At 39.7% G+C, this 23,968-nt stretch overlaps 1 protein-coding gene across 1 annotated transcript in view; it reads right to left on the minus strand.

Annotated features, from left to right (window-relative positions):
* si:dkey-112m2.1 (transmembrane protein 132C) overlaps positions 1-23,968 on the minus strand; it is a 92,553-nt gene that overhangs the window by 35,288 nt on the left and 33,297 nt on the right. The gene's annotated exons all lie outside the window — the stretch shown is intronic.

A 23,968-nucleotide genomic window follows, 5' to 3' on the forward strand; every position in this document is an offset into this window, starting at 1 on the left:
ACTAATCGCTATTGAGATTCATTCTCACATCCACATAGAACCATGATGTGGCAAAAAAAGCAATTTATTTCTTCCCCTTGCAATATGGAGCTTCTCTTGCAGAGATTGTCAGGGCCAAGACAATAATTTTCTTGCAGCTGATGGAGATGCAAACAAAGCAGAAAAAACAATGAATGCCAAATAAAATCCTCTAAACTTGTTTGATTTCCTGAGCGCTAGGTTTGATCAAGCTGGTGCCTCTTCCGCAGGTGTTCTTTGTCACAGTCAAAACCCGATGCAACACCTTTTCTAACAATCGCGCGGATATGCATGCTGTCTTGAAAAATACAATTTGCACTTGATAATCTGGAAGGGGCTCATGTAGGTAAATATTCGTGTTGTTTAACTTCTTTAGATGGCAGTAAAAGCAAAAGTTAAAGGAAATTCAGGTTTATATATGTGTATTTTGGGCTTTAGACTAAAGTTACGTTTAATGTATACCCTACAATTTTGAGTGTTTGTTGTTTGGTTGTCACACAATTAAAACAAGCTTGGAGAGAGCCCAAACCGAGCAGGAGGAAGGGGGGTGTCGGGGGTAAGATCCAAGGTTTTCCTTGAACATATTTTGGCCAGGCCTCTATTTAAAACTCCCCCAACTCCCCCCTTATGTGTTCGTACTTCAGACGCTAGCCTCACTTCAAAGTGCAGATTTAAGGACCCACTCTGGAAGAAAAGTATCAGAGAAAAATGTTTGGGAAGCTGAAAATCAGTGTGGATGAAAACAGCTTTATAGCAATTCTGGGTCAGGCAAAAAAAAAAAAAGACCTTTTCTGTTTCAATTGGTAATGTTCTGAATTATACTAAATATGTTTCCCAATGCCACTGAGAAGCTTTGGGACGGGGCGATCAGAGGTGAATGTTGGTGTGAATCTGGCCACGCAGTGAGTGATATAATTCTGTTTGAACACAGAGGAATTATTCAGGTATAATGGGGTTTAGTACTTCACAGTTGGTGGTGGTTCTTTGTGATATTGTTCACACTGTTGAACCTTTCTGTTACTTTATATACCAATTATTTACATAAAGCACATCCATAACACTTCCCAAATCCCTTGAAGTCAATAATGAATTTATCGTACTACCACATAGCTTAATCTTCTGTGCCGTGGATCCCCATTGTTGTCAAACCCCCCCCCCCCTCAAACAGTGCAACATATTTATTCATTCTGATAAACATGGGCAGGGCAGTTCATTTTCAGATGAAACATACACTGTCCTGCTGACTTAAATACTCAGTAGAGCACTAAATGTGTATTACTCTGCGGCTGAAAATAGTCCCCAACAAACGCAATATTATTCTTTCCTGTTTGAACAATGCTGAGCAGCAGGCAGAATCTGTAAATTGAAAAATATTTTAGATTTTTTCTTTCAATAAGTCCCCAGTTGGATTTGTACTGGGAATGCTGCGGTTCATGGTCCATGTGTTAACCCCGAATTCATAGGGGCACATTTAATGAAATGTGTTGACTGTAATACAAATATAACATAATGCAAGCCTTGTCCTTTAATGTTCATTGGCCAGCGTTTAAAGAGATCAATTACAATGTATATTTGTAATGTATATGGAACATTTCTCCCACACTCTCATTACCCTCCCTCTCTATCCCATCATCCCCCAACAATCCCCACTCCACATTTATGTATAAATAAGTTTAGAATTATAAACAGTTCTATATTTACATTGTTTTGTACTGTAGGAAACCCAAATCCAAACCACAAGAAGGGATTTATCAAATATCCAAAATCAAACGCATTGCCAAATATTCCTGCAAGATTAGTCGAGACAACATAACCAAGTAAAAGATAAAATAGCTGATACACGAGAAACATTATGTTTGCACTTTTGAAACCATGTTTTCATATGGGGTGCCGTTTACAAAATTCTAGGCTAATTTTCTGCACTTTGAAATCCATTTCCTGTTTATCAAAGTTAAACATCAAAAGCAAAACGGAGGAACTGCTGGGAGCAAACATCTCCCACAACCCATACTGTAGATCCTGAAATTTAGTCCTAGATGTAACTTATATTTAATGTTGTACTGTATGTTACTTTTAGGTTAATGGCCGTAGACCTTGAATATCGGTCACTTGCCGACAACCAACACTCTTTTCCTTTCTAAGACAAGAAAATCCAAGGAATTGAGAGTGCTATGGAGCCACAGTGGGATGCCTGACAATATGCTGGGCTCAGGAGTAGTGACTGCAGTGATTTTGTGGTTTACGCTTATGGTGTACAATTACAGCCAAATCAATTGCTATACAATGAAGCTGCAAACAATCAGAGCTTTAGTGCTGAATACTACAATACAGCTCCCCTCGACTCCCTATTCACCCTATCTTTTTCTATTGTCTTTATTATTGTGTATTTTCTTGTCTTTGCTCTTTTTTTCCTTTTCCTTTCCACCCCCCACTTTTAACTTAATCCTCTGGCTCAGCTGCAGTGCAACGTTGTTCCCAATAGAGGGCAGTTCGACTCCCTCTCACCCTCAACCTTTTACCCAGCGTGTGTTTGGGATGATGAATGTCTGCAGCCCACTGGTCGGAGAGGTCAGCCTTTTTCCTCCATGTCTCATTAGAAACATAACTGCAACGTGTGCCCTTTTCTCAGCGAGATTATCATACAATTCAATACTCTCCCTGGCAACTATCACTTCTCCCCAGAGATGGAGACAAAACGCTAAGCGGAAACAGGGTTAAAGGGGCTACAATAAAAGCAAAATGCCTCCTGGGATCAGAGAACTGACTCTGCCACTACCGTACAAAAGCGGATAGTGACAATGCCCCGGCTTTGCAGCAGTTTTGTTGTGGTTAAATGAGGTGGAAAATCGGTCATGTCATTTTGAGGAGGCTATTGAGGAGGTATCTCCGTTTGTCAGTCCTATTGTTGGGTGTGAAAGCATAAACAGAAGAAGGTAAAATAATCCACTCAGAGGAAAATACGCGCAGACTTTCAATTCTGTAAGATACATTTCAAACCCTCCCTTGTAGTAACAAAGGGGCTCTGAGCGGGAGGAAGTGGAGTAACAGCAAGAAAAAAATGACAAGAGTGAAATTCCTTTTGTTCAGAAACAGGGAAATGAAAGTGGAGCTAAGCGACACAAAAGCCCTGTTAAACATGCAGCCATGTTTTTACTCTTTTCACTCTTAACACCTCCATGGGTATCTGGCTCTGAGAAAAGGTAGAGAAAGAAAGAGTCTGCTGTCTTTTTTAGAGACCCGAGGGGGTTCCTTTCATGCGTAGAGCAGTGATTTGGTTAGCGCTGACAACAATGATACATCAAAGACCTGAATCTATTTCAACCTAGTGTATCGACAGCGAGTCCAACAGTAGAGAGAGGGAGAGACAGCTTGTATGTCTGTACAGTAGTAGGTGTTTATATTCACTAAAAACCTAAAACATCTCAGTTCAGGTGAAAGTGGTTATATTTGTGTTAATCATGGGAGCCACAAGACAACGGGATTCAACCAGTGTGAGGAGATGATGTTCAGAAACTTGCTGGCTTGGCCATGACCGCACTTTTTGTGTGGTCAGATTTCTGTGGTATATTTTCCTGCCAATGAGAACTAGTTTGTTTGATTTGCTGAGGATGGGATGTTTGTGACCTTGCACAAACACAATTTTCAGTGTGTGTTTTGACTCTGGGTCAGATGAATAACAGATGAGGACATCTGCAAGAAAGTGCCTTCCAGGAAAGATTATGTTATGATGCATACCAGTGACTCCTGCCAACACTCAAAGACTGAAGACATTTTTCTCATTCTATATTACTCGCGTTGTTGCTGTTAATCCATCCGCAGATGGTATATTTTGCCATAGCCAGTTAATGTTTGCTGCTGGCAATCTTGGCATTTTACACTAATTATATATGTTCACTGTAAGATGCTTTCGAATGTCAGCAAACAATACTCATCACTGTTTCCTGGAACTCAACTGACTTCTTTGAATTGCTTGTCTTGTCCAAAATTCACAGATATTCAATTTAAAATGATACAAAACAATTACATACATACCTCAAAGGCTGGGATGTGTGATTTTTTGGTAGCATTTTAGCTTAAAAAATTGACATTGATATTCATTTTCTGGTGATAGAACTGTTTATGTACTTTTTTTTTTTCTTTCAACAAGTAGACTTTTTGGTGCAGACAGGTTAGCAACAGGAAAATGTAAATCTACGGAGAAATTGTATGGACAACTGTATGCAGAGTTGCCTTCGAAGTAAGTTAATATTGACATGCAAGATTAGCAGCAATTAGGTAGGTGAGACAGTGGGCGTGGTGAGTGACTCCTTCTGGCCATCTGCCTTCACAGAAAGATCCATCTCCTGCTTTGATCTTGCCACTGTTAGCTAAATCTTAATATTCCAATCTAATAAAAGTGTACAATCTTAATTAGCAATTATTTCATAATACTATATATGGAGAAAGAACTAGAAGTGGCGCTCATACACTTTATTTAGAACCAATGCTTCATTGAATTTTGGGGTGATGTTGAAGGGTCTAAAATTGGAATCTCTGAAAACTGAGCACTACCTTCTTCTGCTTATTTCTTCATGTTTTATTTGAGAAATTAAACTGGTGAGTGTTAATGGTTCTTCCGAAGTTTTCTCAAGGAAGGAAAACAGTTATTGCTCATAGTTATTTTCGTAACCGCAACATTAATAGAAACGTTGCAAACTTTGGGTAATCAGTATAATTAAATGAATATGTGAAGATTACAAGTTTTACTTCTGCAGTGACTTCCTGGAGTTTCCACAGCCTCACAGTGGTGATAAGAAAGTCACTGTGCCAGGAGAAAAATAGTTCCAGTGTGAAACTTCCCGTAAATCTGCAGCTTGCTGATTTTATATCAGCCTTTTTTTGGAATAAACAAATAAGATATGACAAGTTAGTTGGCAAGATTTAAAGCTGAATTTAAGTTTTTTTCATTCTTCTTACTTTTTACAAAGCCGGGCTTACTGTTTCCTGTGCTTCTCAGCTTTTATATGTACATGGCATTGATTTTATCTCGGCTCACGAAAGTGACTAAACACACTTCCAAAACGTGTTGAACTATTCCTTTAACGGCATTCTCACTGTGCAGAGTGGATGTTTTGGTTAGACGTAATTACTGTTCTTTCTTGCTCTCTGAGTGCCCTGTATGAGGTGACACAGATGATTTGCTTTTGCAGCTGTTTTAATTATTTGTAGTTCGCTTACCCTCCAGCTGTGCTGCTGAGTGCTTTTCTGTATTTAGAGTCCGATGTCTCTAAAACAAATACATTTTGATTCTAATTGGTTCGAAGCCCTCACGGGAAAATTGGATGATATCTTCAATGAATGAAAGCTTTTGCCAGCAGGAGCTCCATCCTCTGCTTACTACAGTGTAGTTATAAAGGTCACTGCACATTAAAAATGGAGACTACCTGTGACTACTGTAGTTCCTCCCCAGTGTGTGCGTAATGAGGTCATTTAGCCTGATGTGGGCTAGTTGGGGGTCATTGGAATATAATGATTAATAAATTAGGATCTGGTGTAGCAGAAACTATATTTTATGTGTGTGCATCCCAAGGGAGTCCAGGCTCCTCTCTAATGAGTTTCACTATCTCAGGTCTAATATCGCTCCCCGATGATGCTAATGAGATCCTATTCAAACCAGCAGTACTCCCTTCTCTGTCGCACCGATGAACAGCTTACCTGAGATGCAACTGAACGTGATAGTTTGGAGATTGGTTGTTACAGGCAAGTTATTCAGGGCCGTCGGAGTTCCTCTGGGGCTTGGGAGGTTTGATGAAGCAGGGAGGAGTGGCAGAGAGAGAAACAGACCGCAGAGTAAAACTAAATGTTCTAAAATCTCTCAAAATTGTGTGTGAATGATCATGACTTATTCATTGCGAAACGACCGAGACGAGCGACATTCTTCCCCAAAGACAGCTCAGTGAGCCGCGTCACAGTTGTTAGTATTGCATGTATGGGGCTCATAAAACAATCACACAAACTTCCTAACCTTGTGCTGTCTGGGAGCTGGACTGGTTGCTCTCAATCCAGGGAAGCCTATTTCATCTGTGTGGACTGGACGCGTTTATGGAGCGATAAACATTGACATATGACAGACAGATAATGAAAGAGATCATAAAATGAAACCATGTCAAGAGGCAGATCAAACGTAAAATAACCAATTTATGTATGCTGGAGATTTCCCCCAGGATCTATCCAACCTGCGACGTCAGCACTGGCCCTGTCAGTACAGATGAGTTTGCTTTCACAGTAGGCCTGCAGAGTGCAAATGCGGCAGGGGTGCAGAGGGTGAAAAAAACTGAGAGAAATTGTGCAGTTCTTCTACTAAATTGCCTTTTTTGGTCTGTCTCTTCTTCAATATTTTCTGAAATTATCCTCCTCTTTTTTTTCTGTTGCTGCTGCACATTGCCCCTTCAACTGCCTACTGGTCTGTTTTCTTTCCTTCTCTGGGCCATATTTTCCCTATATTCCTCTCAAACGGTGTGTGAAATGAGAGGATTCGGGCATCCTGCATGAAACAGATGCGGCTCCGTGCATCAACCAATCAAAAGGCAGTGTCGCCACTCTGCACTGTATCGCAGCACAAGCCAATAAGAGCCTAAATATGTGGCCGACAAAACACACACATTTCCCGGAAATTGGAGATGTTAGCATGGTGCAAACGCTCTACCGTGACCTCATCTTTTAAGAGTTGAAGCCAATGCAGATCATCACCATGATGTCATAGCAGTGAGTGAGCTCTTTAGTTTTACCCATATGACCAAAATCACGAGTTCAAATTTGATGCATTAAATTGGTATTTACGCAGTGTCTCAGCAATAGTTTTCTTTAAAGAAATCTGGGAAAAATAGTATTAGTATCATAGCAACAGGGTGCCTGAAAATGTATTTGAATTGATCTCAGAAATAAAAAAAAAAAAAGAGAGAAACTTCAAATGAATGTTTCAACCTCCTCAAAATGAAAACCTCAAACAAAGATGGCAAAAGACCCTCACCATCAAACACCGATGCTTTGCACCAACGATCCTGTCTCATAAATGTTCGGTTAAAATGCAACTAAACCTAAATGCAGCCCACATTATATTTTTTATCAACATAACAGGGTTTGTATTGACAACAAAACATGATTATACTGAACAGACCTGCAAGACATTCATTGTCAAGAACTTCCATTTTTTTAATCCGTCCATCACTTTTGTCCGGACTGAAATACCTGAACAACTATTGGACGGATTGCTGACATTTTTTACAGATACATTATTCGTGGTGCCAAGAGGATCAACCTTACTGACTTTAGTGACCCATGACTTTTCCTCTGTCAAACTTTTTCTTTTCCTTTTCCTCCTTTTCCTCTCCTGTCATCATCTGGTGGAAATTTTGATTTCTCCAGTATTTCGGTTGATGATCAAATGTCTGCAAAACGAATGACATTTCCATCAGTGTTAGCTAGAAAATGTCTGCACGCTAACATGCTAAAATAAGATAGTGAACATGGAAAACCTTTAACATGCTTAACAGCTGGATGCTGCAGGTGTTATAGAGTCGCTACGAAAGGGAAAGATGGGGGAAAAATTTGAAAAAGTCTATGCTGATCCTTAAATGAGGTTGGCCTAACTAACCATCTTGTACTCCAATGGTTTTAGGTCCACAGTAGCCTATAATAAGAACACACATTGCCAGTGAACCATTGAATGTAATCCATGTGGCAGTTAGGGTTCCTCAGAAACCAGGCCAAAGCAAATTCTGAACAGATTTTATTGGAGACGGGGATGTTCACAAAACATTCACAGTTTCAGTGTTAAAAAAAAAAAGAAAGCATCCCTCATATGGTCTCGCTGATATGCTGTGAAGGTTTGCATGCATTTGAAATAACACTGATTATAAATTGCAATCAGGGAATACCACAGCTAGTTTGTATGAAAAAAAATGCTTTTAACCTCTGAAAAGAGAAATAAATGCAGCCTAAATAAACCCTTTGAACATAAGTGTTTACTTTTACCTCTGAGTCAGCTACACTGAAGTGCGAGATTAAAGAATTTGCGGAGAAGGGAAGGGGAGAGGGGAGGGGGAGAGGGGAAACTTGTTTTTCTTCCAGTTACTGTGAATATATAATATCTCAAACGAGTGGACTCCTTGATAATCAATTTGTTGAGAGCCCTCACATAGCCTGCTTGATAGCCACTCAGTACCACCATCACCTTTTGACTTTTGTGCTCTAAACTGCTCTCAAGGGTCAGCTGGTGGTTACGAGCCATGCACGCTCCAGACAGTGATTACAATACAGCACAATCCATCAGCGTATAGACTTCGTCTTCTATCCTCATATTGATTCCTGTGAGCTGTAGGTATGTTAGTTAAATTCTCCAGAGGGCTATGGGGCTCATCCTCTTATCCTGGACAATAAGATCAACTCAGTGTGACTGGCTCATCTCCCCCCTTGGAGTTTTTAGCTCCTCACCAGAGATGACACCTCTTCCTTTCCTCATTACTCACATATCTACACAAAGGATTAGATCGCGTTTCTCTTTACATTATTTGCCTCTCAGTTGCTGGCTAATGCTGTTGAATCTCACTTTAGGATTTGTGTATTGCGGCCTGATCGAACTTGGGAGTTTTTTCTTTTATATTTCTGTCTTTTCTTCTCTCGTAATGCTTTTGGCTTACCCACTTGCTTTACCCCCCACTTTTTTTTCCCTCTTTCTTTGAATCAATCTTCCTCTCAATGTGCCATAAAGTTGTTATAACAGAGGAGATTTGCCATGTAATCACCCCATGTGTCCTTTTTCCACTTGTCTTGCCTTTTCTGAACTTCAGTTGACATATGTAGTTGTAGCATCTACACAGAAAAGGCCAAACAGAGCACTTAAACGACTGAAAAAAGTATTTTTTACCCCTGTTCTATACTGCCTCTGATGTTCTTGACTTTTAGCTAGACAATACAGTGTCTGTTGGTTCTGTCAACTTAAAGACAGAGAACCTCAACTAAGTGCTAGCCACAAGAAGTATGAAGTGTTTGACTGATAATTCCTGTAAGAGTCCCTCGTCTCTATTTTAAAAGTCAGTAAATGTAACTTCTGATGCTGGAAAACAAATTAGAGGCTACAGTGTTTACTTTTGCAGATGGTGGTGCCGTTCTGCATTTGCTCTTCATTAGCAATTCAGGATTTTTTCTAATGGAAGAGCAGGTCAAATATGGTGAATACAGTCTGGCAAGCGGCAACAACCATGACTGAATGGTAGAGCTAATGAGATGTAGATCCATTTGTTGCCATCTAGCTGTGGGCCTCAAAGTGTGACAATGATAGTGTTAAAATGTAGTGAAAATGATTGTGTGTGTTGTGCACACACACTATGTCCATGTTTTTCTACAGTCCATGGACATGTGTGTTCAAAATTCACAATCACAATATAGTTCCCCTACACTGGAGTGCACAATGTGGATGTAACTTATGAACAAATACGATTCCAATGACAACACAATGATTTGAGTGTTAATAAATCCTTTCTAGATACATGGTGATATCATAAGCCCTCTGGCTATCATGTAAATGAAGTGGCAGTGGGGTGTAGTTCTCTGAGGAACTGTTATTTTCATTAGTGGCGGGGTACTTACTATTAGGTTTTGTGGCACACAGTTATTGTTATCTATGTTAGGTAAACATGTCTATTTAGATTTAAATGTTGGGGCTGTTTTTTACTTTAAATGGCAAGATGTATCCCCGGATGAATAAAGGTTAAAAAGATCAATAATGCATTATTTGCACTGCTTATTTTTAATAATCAGCTATAGATGGTGATAAGAAAATCTTGTTGTTTTTAAAGTGGTTCCACCACAATTTATTTTGGACTTGCAGGTTCAAATCCATGGAATATGCGTCTAATTTGTTAGCAGTCTGGAGCCCTGAAAAAATAATTAAATACAAGGAAGGTTATCTTCAGTCACAAGAGAGTTCTGGTGAAAAAGTGCTCTTGTATTTGAAAATTCAAAAGAATTGTATTGAAATGTTTTTTTTCTATTCATTTTTTTAGGTTAGCCTGATTTTCTATGATCACATTACAGAGTGCAGAATAGTTGTACCCCTGCTGCAGTACTCTACGCCTCAGAGGGTTTTTTAGCTGCCTCTTTGTCTAGCCTTTCTTTTCCTCTCCAGTTCTAATGAGGTCTCCACTTCTCTTTCATCTGAGTTAGGCTTACTCATATTGTTGTCATTTTTGGATGATGATGGGTCATTGTTAGACTTTTTAATCTCACACTTTGTTTCACTTGTTTCTGACAGTGAAAAATCAATGACAGTAGCACTAAGTTTCCACAGTGGAAGGCATTTTGTGTTTATCTTCTATTTTTTAGCGTCAATGGCTCAATAAACTCTTAATTCATTTTTTTCAAAATTGTAACTAACTAATGGAGCTTTAAGCTTGGTTTGGATTGTTTATATTACATACTTTTAAATCATCTATGTAACTATTGTATGTGCAGCCTTCACCAATGTATGCTACCTTGAAACGATCCATTTTCATCAGTGACAACGGCCTAATTTGTTTCTGCAAATCTCCCCCTCTTCCTCTATCTCACACACTCCGAGGTACAAATAAATATAAAAACAGGCAAGAAACCTGCATGCACATGCACACCCCAACAAAAACCTAAATAAACAAACCGTGTCCTGGTAAGTCTATTAGATTGGTGTATCTGGACAGGGTTAATAAGAATTCTGTCCCCTTTGTGACCCCTTGCTGACCTGGACCCTTACCTCTGCCTTCTTGCCTCATTAATCCGTCAAGTAAACAGAACCCTCTCCTCCTCACCCTCTGGAAGAGCGAGGGAATTGATGAGAGACGGAGAGGCATGCAGTTCCTTATTTTGCTGTCCCCTACATTTCTCTCCATCTGGTGTTAAACACAAAAGTTAGAGAGCTAACGAAAATCTAAGATGATAGCCTAATATGTCTCTCCACTTCTTACCTCCACGCCGACACACATACACAAATAAAATAACTGAATGATTATTTCCCAAATTGCATTTAGCCCTTATGATAAAAAAAATGCCTATTTGGCCTATAAATAAATATATATAAATATATATATATATATATTTTTTTTTTTTATAGGGCTGCAACTAACAAACACTTTTGTGGTCTATGAAATGTCTTCCAGAGCCCGAAGTGACGCCTTTGAATCGTTGGATTTGACCCACCATGATCATAAAACCCAAATTTGTTAAATTTAAAACATGACAAAGAACAGCGACAAATGCTTACACTTGAGTAGATGAAACCAGCAAATGATTTGTATTTTGGCAATTACTGATTTATGGATTATTAAAATGGTTGCAAATTAAATTCCTTTCAATTGACCCACCAAATAATCGACTAATCCGTGCAGCTCTACACTCTAAGCAGCGTGTTTAAGTTGTATGTGAATGTCTGTGTGCTGGAAATCCTTTGACAAGTTCTTGCAGTACCTCAAATATGAAATGCACCTCAAAGAGAGCTCTGAAGCATTAACAGGAGGCAGGGATTCAGGGGATGATTTATTAGAAGATGAAGTGGATCAGAGGGTTTGAGCCGAGGGAACCAAGGCCAATAGGCCTGCCTTATCAAACACCACCAGGCTCCATGGCCAATCTCCAACTGTGGGCAACTCGACCAGTGCTGGCTCTGGTTGCTGATAAAAGTCAGATTTAGGAACTACAGAGCTTTGTCGGGAGGCAAAGAGACTTCCATTTACTTTTGCTTAAAAAATATGAATATGCTCAATTCCTAAATGTACACTCAAAGAAACAAGAACACTTTACTGTCTTATCTGTATCCCCAGTTCACTTCAATTTAAACAAGTAAGGAGAGTTTGGACTGTAAAGATAGAAACAATCATGTCTGGGCTTCCCTCTCTGATATTGGACTAATTACCTCACAACATGGAAATACTATTTTATAAATGTGGCCCCTGAACACAACAGAAAGAAAAAAAACAACAGTCTGACATAATAGATAACCAAAGAAGTTAACCTCCTGTTGGATTCGAGCATAATTCATCCCTTGGATTAGCCAGTGAGCCAAGGCCTGATCATAGCCCCAGAGGAACCAATCAAGCATGTTTTACTTCATGCAGGTCAAGGATGTGTAGAATCCACAGTAAATATCTAATTCATGCTGTAAAATGGGGAAGGCTGGATGGAGGAGAACGCAGTGCGCATATCTGAGTAGGAGTATGTGGTATAAATCATTCCCTCCAAGATTAAATTCATTATATTTCATAAGTGGCATTGCGTCCATTTTGATATCCATTAATGACGACAGGTTTGAGGGAATAAATACGACCTGTGTTTTTATTTTGATCCTGTTGGACTTGAGATTTAGAGAGCTGTTTCCTTTTATGGACCCTTTATGATTGCATAAAGCATGAGAAAGCCCAGCAGCACACAGGACTCGCATGCCACTCATGCAAATTAAATTACACACGATCAATGTTGCAGATCCATCTAGTGATCACATAGTTGCCTGCGTTGCACGGCTGTAGAACTCTTTTTTTTAATTTAAGGGAGAGAGTGAGAAGGGAGCGTTCCAGCGATGCATTAGTGGTCCTACGGGTAAACACAGGAAAATAAGATGTCTGGATGATTGCTTAAAAAGATTACAAAAATGTATTCAAGTGTGTTTTATACCAAATTGTATGCTACCACCTGTACCTGTTGTGATAAAACAATTGAAGAAACCAGCAGTTCACAAACATACTAATTAGACCACCTGGGAGGGTGATTGCTTCATCTCCCCCATCATCTACAACATTGTATCTTCAAAAAACCATTCACACGTTCAAGGACACGCCGGAAAATGCATGCACGTATGCACACACACACACACACACACACACACACACACACACACACACACACACACACACACACACACACACACACACACACACACACACACACACACACACACACACACACACACACACTCAGATTGCACTGAAGGGACCTTTGATTTAACTCAGGTTGGAAATGCAGTTCCACTGGTCCTGCTCGGTCTGGCCATTGATTGTATTTGTTCATTCCCCATTCCCCAGTTAAGCTCGGAGCAATCAGAAAGAACAGCACGAGGCTCTCTGACCTCACCCTGTGAACTGAAGAGGACTGAATATCGAACTCCTTTCCAGTTCAATCTTCACTCATCATTGTTCTGTCAATTATTCCGGCCCCTAATGACTCTGCGGCACGGAGTAAAGCTGCCTTATAGACACATATTCACTAACCTAAACAATGTACATTTGCATGGGCTCACGGTTCATGGAGTGCAGTCAAATGTCAGCACTGAATGAACAACACATTCTTTATTCAAACGACCCTTGTGTATGTATTCCTGTAGCTTTGCAGGCTAATTTTACATATTTACACATTAGACGCGCAGCTAACATATGTAATATGTTCACCATATGAAATGTAGGAAGACACTATAGCTCATGATAAAAAATGCATATCTGAATGACACATTTCTACTTTTTTCTAATGACCATACGAGATACCACATAATAACTGACATTTCATATATAGGCTGGAGAAAGTGGAGACAACCATTCATTTTCATGGGGCGAAGACGTGATGAGAGCAGGAGAATATTGCTACCCATATAAGGCCTCAAGCTATTATTACCATATCATGAGAACAATCAATCAAATTGGTTTAAATTGTACGTGCTGTTTCAGAGCCACTCAGATATGTATAATGGGATCATGAATACAGCACAGCTTCCTCATGCAGTACAAAGTGGGTTGTTCACCCTCCTGGGGTCCCAGGTAACCTTATGTGTAATTGAACACAGAATGCAATGCAGGAAACCAACACCCCTCCATGTATTTATTCATCCATGTTCACATTCTGGTTGGTTGCAAACCTCATCTGGTTTGATTAAAAGATGATTTTCTGTTTTCCATTCTAACTGGACAATGTGGTTGAAATAAGCACTATATTAATAAAAATATGTTCTGATACTTGCATAATTTGCAATATGGAAAATGTTGACAAAATCAATGAACTGTGTTTCAATCCAGCATATGCTTGCTATTGTAGTGACAGAAGTTGATGCAAATTCAGGAGTCGATAAGAAATGAAATTGAGACAAGACGTGTACCCATAAGGTGCGTTTAGATGCATAGAAAAACTGCTGCTATGGTGCCTATTGACACTCTTATAACCTTCTCTGTGGGTGTGTGTGTATGTGCATGTGCGTCAAAGCGTGTGCCTTTTGGCTCAACTACATATTACCTAATATGGTGAGATATTGGCTCAACTAAATGTTACCAGTGTGTATGTGTAGACAAGCAGCTGCAACATGAGTAGCAATGTTCCTGAAGCAATTCTTTGCATAAACATGAAGGACTGAAAAGTTTTTTTCTGAAATAGGGCCAATGACTGCTCGGGTCAAAAACAGAATATCTACATTGAGAATTTTCAACTGTGCTCATCATATATAAAACTAACTTAACTCCTTCATTGTTCATCTGAGTTGCTTTGGGTTTTGTCTCTTAGGCAGCATGTCTTACAACAGTCTATAGATATTACACATGCTAAATAAAGTGTGGTGTATCAAAAAAACAAGTAGGTAAAGTCATAATACCGCTTTGGTGATTTTGGTCGGCCAATGAACAGAGCAGCTGCTAAAGGGTAGACATGTTTTCACGTGATTCCTATAAAGTTTCCATCGTAGTTTGCTAACTACTTCTATTTGTTGTTCTTTCACCGGAGATTTATTTTCCCACAATATTCTGTAATACACAAAAGATTTTGGCGACGAGGAGGATATTTCCTCAGGGTGATAAGAGTTTTTGCAAGTAAAAATTCAGTTGAGACTGGAAAAATCACAGCGAAGATGGTGGCGATATGCGGGTAAATTGAAGACTTTTCCTTTAACAAAAACAAAGAAAGATTCTAAGCCTATCTGGAAAGGTTAGAACAGCTCTTCATAGAAAACTGGTTGAAATATGGTGATGTGTGGGCAGAAAGAACCACACTCTGCTGATGGACTTTTAGTGCACCATTGGAGATGTCGGACAAATTTAAATGCAGAAAGATACAAGTTAAACTCCAGTAACCAGAGAGAGGAGTAGTCTTTAAATGAGAACAAGTTGAGGAAGCTAGTATTTACTTGCAGGTTAGATATTTCTAGATGATGCATTCAGAGATAGATTTGAGTACAGGGTTAAAAGAGCAGAAATCTGTGATCGAATGCTGAATGCAGCCCACACTTAAGACTTGACACTGGCAGGAGTTCATGTGATGGGACTTGCACACCAAGTGAAAAAACAGAATGCCCAGCGGTTGTCACACAAGTCTTTTCAGGCTGAGGCTTGTTCTGAAAGAGTTTTGTGTATGTAAGGGTAAATGGGAAAAAAAGGCTTAAAAATGCAAGTAGACACAGGAGTATCAGTTGCAGTTTAAGGAGGTGAATCCGATGCTACAAATTTTCTGTTGAGAACCGACGGTAAACGGTCACTTAGAATGGGAAGGTGAATTACTGTAAAAGTGCAATAGGAACAGTTGCTTACATAATTGTCTAGCATTACTTTTATGGAGACTGGATCAAGAAGTTAAAACTGGATTGGTGTTGGAGTACCAAGTGTGGAGGAGTTATGTGAGAGATACCCAGAGGTGCACAGCCCAGTCGAGGGAAGGTGCTGGGGATCAAAGCCAAACTCCATGTAGCACCAGGGGCTATTCATAAGTTTTGCAAACCGCGCTCTGTGCCTTATGCACTTATGGGGGGCCGATGGTGTTATTGCGCCTGATAATTATAATGAATTTTACAGCGAAAGTGAGGAGAATCTGCGCAATATCTTTAAAGCAGCAGCGTAGCATGCCGTCCACAGCACCTGTGCATACTTGGAAATGGGCTGCAGGTCCTTGGGGGAGAATACACCTTGATTTTGAGGAGGATAATAAGCAAATGTTTTGTGTTTTTTTACAGGTGCATATGCTCGCTTGCCTGAGGTAATTCATTTTGAAGACAACCACAGCTGGCAAAACTATTGAGGTTTTGCTAAAAACCTATTTGCATCATGCAGATTGCACATAAAGCTAGTGACAGACAATGGACCTCAATTTACTTCAGCGGAAAAGTCAGGTGATCAAGAAAGCTATAAGGGACATGGGGAACTTGAATAAATGTATCTAACAAGAATCTTTATGGACTGTTTATGTTGGAATCATGGCTTTCTTCTTTCCCTGGCACACTGCAGAGTATGCAAATCACTTCAGTCTAAAACAAGCTTGGGGTTTCCATTCCCCTCATTGATGCTTGCTTCCTCTGTTTCACAGAAAGACCCTCAGAGGCTCATGTCGCCTCCCTCAGCAGATGGCTGGGGCAAACGCAGAATGACAGGCCTCGATTTCACTGATGCTTAAATCATGATTTCACCAACTGTTGGAGAACAATTTGAATCTTTAACCTATTTTCACACCGGGGCTTGCACACTGGGAGGACTTTCCTCATCAAAGGCTCGGCATAACTCTTAGACTTTTCATGCAACTCCATGCAATTTTGTTTTTAAATCCTAACCCTATAATGCAATAGTCACTACAGCTGCAATCAGTGGAAACACACAGTGTAAAGCATACGTTGTTGGCTTGAATATAATTCCATTTATCCTGGCGTTGTCACTCAGAGGTAAGACTATGGTGTTGTTTTAAGATAGCACCCCTAAGAACTTTGGTTTACAGGCTTGCACCATTGAAGGTGTTGTAAGGCTGTCTTGTCAGTCTTTTAGAGTAAGGCTTACTCCCACTCTCTCACAGCGGGAGACCTCTCTGGCGACAGCAGACAAATTGAATGTGGTGGCATGATTCATGATCACGTAGACTTTGATGGGTGAAAAGATGCTGGAGGGTTTTATTTGTTCACTTGTTTATTTGTTTGTTTGTGTGTGTGTGTGTCAGACAGTACGTGTGTACGCACAGTTGGAACTCATACTACCATAATATTTACAGTTAGAAAAACACACGAGTATTGAAATCTTCACAGCATTATGGCCTGCCTCAGACATGTGCTGGCAATTTTACACATCAGTTAAGCATCTCACCTTTCTGTAGAATTAATAAAGGCAAAAGTAGGTTGTACTGAGGAATCCTTTTTGTTCCACTTACAGCTCAGTACAAGTTGAATGCCGTTTCATTAACAGAAAAGCTAGCAGGAGACAAAGACATATACTAAATGTGTCTTCTTCTGCCTTCACAAGACCATTTGTCACTTAAAGAAAATCAAATCATTTTAATGAACCATGAACTACTGTGACAGTCGATACAATTGTGTTTTCATTGTGTTTTAATCTGTTTTAATGTGAATCTCCATCATTAAATATTAAATTCTCAACCATGCTAAATGTATGATTATCCAGCAAATTCAGCATGCGAGCAAGGAGGATATACATTTGAGTCATAGCCTCAGTCTAATGTCATTTTTTACAATGCTTTCGTAGTAAAGAATAGAAAAATTCTGGTCCCTATATCTATTTAATGAAAAACATTAGTGTGAAAAGTAGGAAATTCACCATGGAGAAGTGTGGATGAGTGTCCCTCACACTCACAAAGGTCATTGATTGAAGTTGTCATATTAAATCTGAAATGTTTTGTTTGTGAATGGGTTCTTGATGGAAATTTAATCCAATTTTGATAATTAATCAGTATTCTTTTCTTTTTTTTTTTCAGCAAACATGCCAAACATCCAAGCTTCTCAAATGTGAGCATCTGCTGCTTGTCTTTGTCTTATATGATAGTAAACTGGATGCCTTTGGGTATCGGTGTGATATTCTGACCTTTTATAGACAAAACACTTAAATGATTAATGAGATACTTCTACTTCATATACAAAATAAGTTTTAAAAAGCCAGCCGGCCTGTGAGGGAAAAGAGAACACTTGTCTCTCTTCATATTTTTATTTTTATTCAGCATTGCCACTGCTCCCTTTTCTGTGCCAAGGATGATTATTGCACTAGCATTGCAGCTCTAACCATAATAGTCCTGTCATATTTAAACAGAGCCAAAGCCCACAAGATTTTAGGTTCTGTGTTTGAAAAAGGGCTTATGTTTGTCAAACACTTTACTGCTCTTGAAGTCGGCACATCTCTCTGTGCATTTGTTGATTTGAGGGAGTGGGCAGATTGAGAGTTGTCGGCCATTAGATTCGGTTGATTTTGATTAGTTGTTGGATGCCACGCCTCACCTCCTGCAATTACAAATCGAACTCCCTTTGCAGCTTGAACAAGCTACTGATTGACACGCTGATTATTAGGCAACATAACTGCCATTGTGGTTCTAAAACCTTCATTTGTTTTCTTTTTCTCAACTCTTCCCTTCAATCAAACAGAAACTCCAAATTGTATTAGCTTTCATTAAAAAGAAACAAAGGAGCCAGAGGCAGCTTGTTTACCTGACATGCATGGCTGATGACATTTTGCAATGTGATAGGGATGCAACGGTCCATGCACTCATACCGCATTGTCAAGGTGTGGGGGTCATGGTCTGGTACATGCTTCCGCACGCAGAATACATCAAATGTTTGTTTTTGTATGTAATGTGGAACCAAAGTTCCACATTACATACACAAACTGTACACTGTTAGCAACATATGCTGAAGATAGTACAACAAGTCAGTAACACTATGGCGAGCGCAAATTAAAAAACGCCAGAGCTGGAAAACCCTCCTGTGCGTTCCTGGTCAGCTGCAACAGCATCCGTGAAAGATTTGTGTCAAGCCACAGGGTTAAGGCAAGAAATGTAGGGTTTGTTGGTAAGCACATTTGATGGCATCACCCAGATGTGCCAGTCAATGGGATAAATGTTTGGGTATGGTGCATATTTAATTGTAGCCAAGGTGGGACTAATCAAAACATGCCTCCTAATGCACAAGTACATTTTTTTTATATTAAATGTATGTTGTTGTTTTTTTCTCAGTTTTATAGCCTATTGTGACCTATGGCCTTTTGGTGTTTTTCCACTGTTTGTAAAGTGTAATGCAGACATGTTTAAATGTCTTATTTTTTATCATGAAAATGGTTCTCCAAAATGCAACCCCAGTCCCCAGCAAGAGGATTCTCTCAGTCTTTAACACAGCAGTACTCTGTTCATTGTAAATTCAACGTACAGTTACAAAGTGCTTCACACACACACACACACACACACATGAAAACTATAAATTAATAAGGTAATGATATATTAGAATTTGAAACACATCAATGGACGGACCCAAGAACAGGGGTAATGTGGGCACGACAGCTTGTTCTAGTTAAATACTTGGCAGCTGCATTTTGACCCAACTATAAGCAATTAAGAGCAGCTTGACTGAGGCAGAGTGAAGAGGTAATTGCAATAATTTAGATGGGAGAAAATTAAAGTGTGAATTAATAGTTCCAGGACTAGACAAGTTTAATAATATAGTTGTCAAGAGTCATATTCTGGCAAAGATGATTCAAATATTCTTAGTGGTAAAAATAATATTGGAGTAAAATAAACCAATAAACTGATCAACTGCAGTGGAAAAGTCATCAAGTCTAATTAAAATATTTCTGTTTTGCCAGTGTTAAAGTGGAGAAAATTAAAACACGTCCAATCTTTTTGGGCGGCTTCCAAGCAATCATGGTGTAAAGAAAGTGGAATGAAGTTATTGGGTTAACAGAATTATGCAACACAAGTTAAATGTAATGAGTGTTGGTAACAAAGGCAGCAGTCAAATCAAGCAGAATAAGAATAGAATATTCACCTTTGTCTGCATGCAAAACAATATCATTACTCTTAGTAATGCGATCTCAGTAGCTCATGGAGAAAGCCGGATTAAAATTTGGCAAAGATTTTAAGATACTTAGCCAACTTCAGAAATTGGTCCCTAACGATTTATTTTGGAGGATATTTGATAAAAAGAGTAGCTTGATTGAGATTGAGCTATACTTTTCTAATTGGGCTGGATCGAGAATGTTTTTTGTTTTAGAAGTGGTAGGGAGGGGTTAACAAGCTGGTTATAAGAATTAAACAGAAACCTTGCATTGTGTTTATTACCACTCATCAAACCAGAAACGTTTGGTATACATGAGTTAAAAGGATTTTCTGTGAGTGTTAAAGTCACTAGCTATAGTGGCCCTATCAAATATAAGCACAAGAGAGTACTGTAACTCACAGAATTCATTGAGTAATGCCATAATTGGGTTATCACCAAAATCGGGTTATCACTCTCAATTTTAAAAGTCAAGCGTTCAAAACTGTCAAAAGAACCAAACTCAATGAAATACATGTGTGATGATTCTTAAAAACAGCTGTAATACCCCCTCCACGGCCTGTTAACCTTGATGCGTTCAGAAAATCATATGGGTGGGCAGAGCTCCACCAGAGGGGAGCACTCCACAGGTTTAAGCTAGATCTTAGTAAGGAATAGGGAAATCAAGGTTAAGGGATGTAATTGGATCATTAGGGATGAAAGATTTATTAGACATGGACTTAGAGTTTAAAAGAGCAAAGACACCTGGAATAAAGGGGCTTAGCTGAACTGGAAATACTACAGCAGACTATAATCAAATTATGTGAGCAGTTGAAGACACAGAATGTATAGGGTAACGGGCATTAAGTCTAGACACGGTCCTAACAGGAATACTGTATGAGACCAGTGAGGGACAGTAAGGGGAACTCATTATGGGTCAGGAGGTAATGTTGATAATAAACATACCCTAATGCTTTTGTTTTTTTTCCTGCTGTAAAACTCACACTGAACCATGACTTTTGTGTACTGTTACACCCCTACTGTCACAGTTTTACTTCCATACACTCCTGTCATTAGCTGTTCACCTGCCTGTCACTCTGTCTCTCAGTTCACTCCGGCCACTCCCAGTTCCACTTCCAGCTCACAGCCCAGCCCCTTCTCTCTCACCACACCATCCCTCACCTAATCAGTATTACTCAGTGCACCTGTCTGCCACACCCACCTCATCAGCACAATCCCTCTCACCTGCTCACTCTGCTGCACTACTCACCTCAGTATAAATACCCCAGTCTCACACACACTCACTGCCAGATCGTTCTCCGCATTCATGCCAGACCTTCCAGCGTTTTTCCCTGGGACTGACTTCCCGTTGCCGACTCTGCCTGCTTGGACTTCCCTGCCTTGCCTGTGCCCCGGTCAACAACTCAGCCTTCTGTCCCCGACCACGAGTATAGCCTCCGCTTCCTCTGGTTTCCGTCTGCCTGATCCCCTGCCTGTTTCCCTGACGGCTCGGCGCTTTCCTGATAGGAATCCTCTATGTGAGTCTGACCCTGCCTGTATGTCTGCTGTTTGTCCCGCTTTACATAAAGCTTCTGAACACTACTCCATCTCAGTCGTACTGCTTTTGGGTCCACACCAAATCCGTGACACCTACTGTGTGATTATCCTATAGGAACTGGCAACCCAATTTACATGGAGGACCCGGCCCACTTCCCTCACATCAACATGCGCGGACACAAAGAAATGCGTAAATGAATCCCGAGTGTTCCTGCATTCCCATGCCTTATTATCCCAACAGCTGATGAGGATATTGAGTTCAATAGTACTTGAACTAGCTTGACGTTAGGGAGAAGCAGTCTCATTCAATGGTAACAGTGAGGACACAGAGAACTAGCTGGTGAGGGACAACTCGTAGCATTTAAGTGTCCTAATACATCTTCATTGCAGAGTGGGCAGTATTGTGTGATGACCATTGGGCCACTTTAAGATTTCATTCGTCAGCTTTATTACAGCCTGGAGACTTGCACATTCAATGTATGTAGCAGCCTATGTGTGGCTAAATCTGCATTGCTTGAGTAAAGAGAAGCACAGAAATCGGGGTCCTGCATTGAGTTTATTGTTCATAAGCGGTTGAGAGTGGCTGTGATGAGTCATGACAGCTTAGTGCACAAAACATGCCACCATTGCATTAATTTGGATACACTTGAGTCTTTGTATATCTGCTTTAAAAAAGTGTATTCTCTATTATGTCTCTCCCCTACCACCAATAACTCAGTTCATACCTATTAACTTTGGTAAATATGGAGAAGTTTCTATTTTCCTAGCAATAGTAGGGATACGCATTCTGTCAGACTGCATTTTTCAGTCTGCCAAAAAACACATGCCCTCTCTATAACTCAATCATCATGTATAATATTTTGTATACACAGAAAAAAAAATGTCTGTAACTGTTTGGGCATCTGTGTTTCTGAGACTTTTTCAACAAAGTTTGATCAGGTCTGGCAATAGGATTTCCTTATCTCATCCACCACCCACTCTGCAACCTTTGCTGCCTTCACACAGATGATTCATACAGCAGCCAGTGACACAGATCATCATTCAAAAAATATAAAACGGCGGAATTTGGTTTCTAAAGTGCCTCTTTGGGCACACTAAGGCACGATGCTAAAGAAATCTGAAACATTTCGACACCTTCAGATAATTGACATGTTGTTTTTACTGTTATATAGACAATTAATTATCAGCATGATAATGAAACCCAAACACCTAAGGATGTACAGTAATCCATTCCCATGCAGGCTTTCCGACATACTGTAGCTACATCAATTCGTCATAATATTGAGTGTGGCCTCTGTCCTTTGCATAAAGAGCTGCAGCTGCAGAGGAAGAGAAAGGAGTTCACACAATGAACAGACACATGCCATAACAAAAGCATGTTGTTGTTTTTTTTTAAGTTCATAGTCTAAATAGTTGTTCAGTCTAAATTAAGTATTAAGAGACTCTAGTCACATCAAAACAGCAAGTTCATGATGAAAAAATAAATGTGATTAAAAAAGGATACCGGAGCTTGCAGCAGTGTGCACTTAGTAATAGCTTTCAGTGTCCATCATGTCTCGTACTGTAAGAGGAATGATCAAATGAACTTTGTTATCATTATTATCATTTCACATGTTCTGTGTCCCCCTATACTGGGTTTCAGCGCTTCTTCTACTAACACTCCTGTCATTTATTGTGTCACAACTCAACTCTTAGCTGCCTCTGTAGAGCAAGAGCACAGACAATCAGCATAATGAACATGGCTGCTAACTGGACTACTGTTCTGAAGAAGACACACATATCGTGCACACCTCTGGGACATAAGTCTTTTTTTTTCTCTTCTTTTTTTTCACCTCCCCAAAGTGGTCATTACATTCCAAAATTTCACCAAGATACAATGTCTTTAAGTCCACAGTCGATTCTCGCCTATTATATCTCACCTCTTCTATTTGGCTGCTGGGAGTTTAGTCATCAAGCCTGTTGGAGTCTCTCACATGGCGCTCACACTATTGGCTGTAATGTCACACTTTCTACCATGAGCCAGGGGAGACGCATTCTGCTTCCGGAGTTTATCTTTCAGCTTCTGGCAGTGATGCTGTTTTAATGGTCGGCAAAGTGAACTTCAATTGACATTAGTCGAAATTTTATTCTTAGGGCACTTGTCTTTTTAAACTCCTTGGCTTTCATCTCCACGTATTTCCATTACCCCCATTCATATTCTGGCTAATGAAGATCTTTTTGCACTTAACCTGACTGATGGCATATCTCCTATAGCAGGAGAATGAAATGAGAATGAAAGTATGCCAAAAAAAGGAAATATTTGCAGATTCAAGGGAGCCAAAAGATTAAATTAATTTGGGAAATCACTTTAAAGGCTTTCAGACTTAATTCAACAAATCTTGCTCCCTTGTAGCCTCCTAGCCAGATTAAATCTTACAAGATGTATTTCCCTTTATATTTTAGTCTGGAAAAGATCTACAGAGAATCGACAGAGCCCTCCAGGTGAAAACTCGACCAATCAGAGAGCTATAACGATGTGACTAGGCACCTCAACTCCTTAATCTTATTTTTTTGGGCTAATAAATGAAGCAAGGCCTATTTCTTTTCACTCAGTGGACAATGTACGAGTCCAGACAGTTCATTTTCTTCCAATTTGGCAAGTGT

This window comes from Anoplopoma fimbria, chromosome 14, assembly GCF_027596085.1.
Source record: "Anoplopoma fimbria isolate UVic2021 breed Golden Eagle Sablefish chromosome 14, Afim_UVic_2022, whole genome shotgun sequence".
In the NCBI taxonomy this organism is placed as follows: Eukaryota; Metazoa; Chordata; class Actinopteri; order Perciformes; family Anoplopomatidae; genus Anoplopoma; species Anoplopoma fimbria.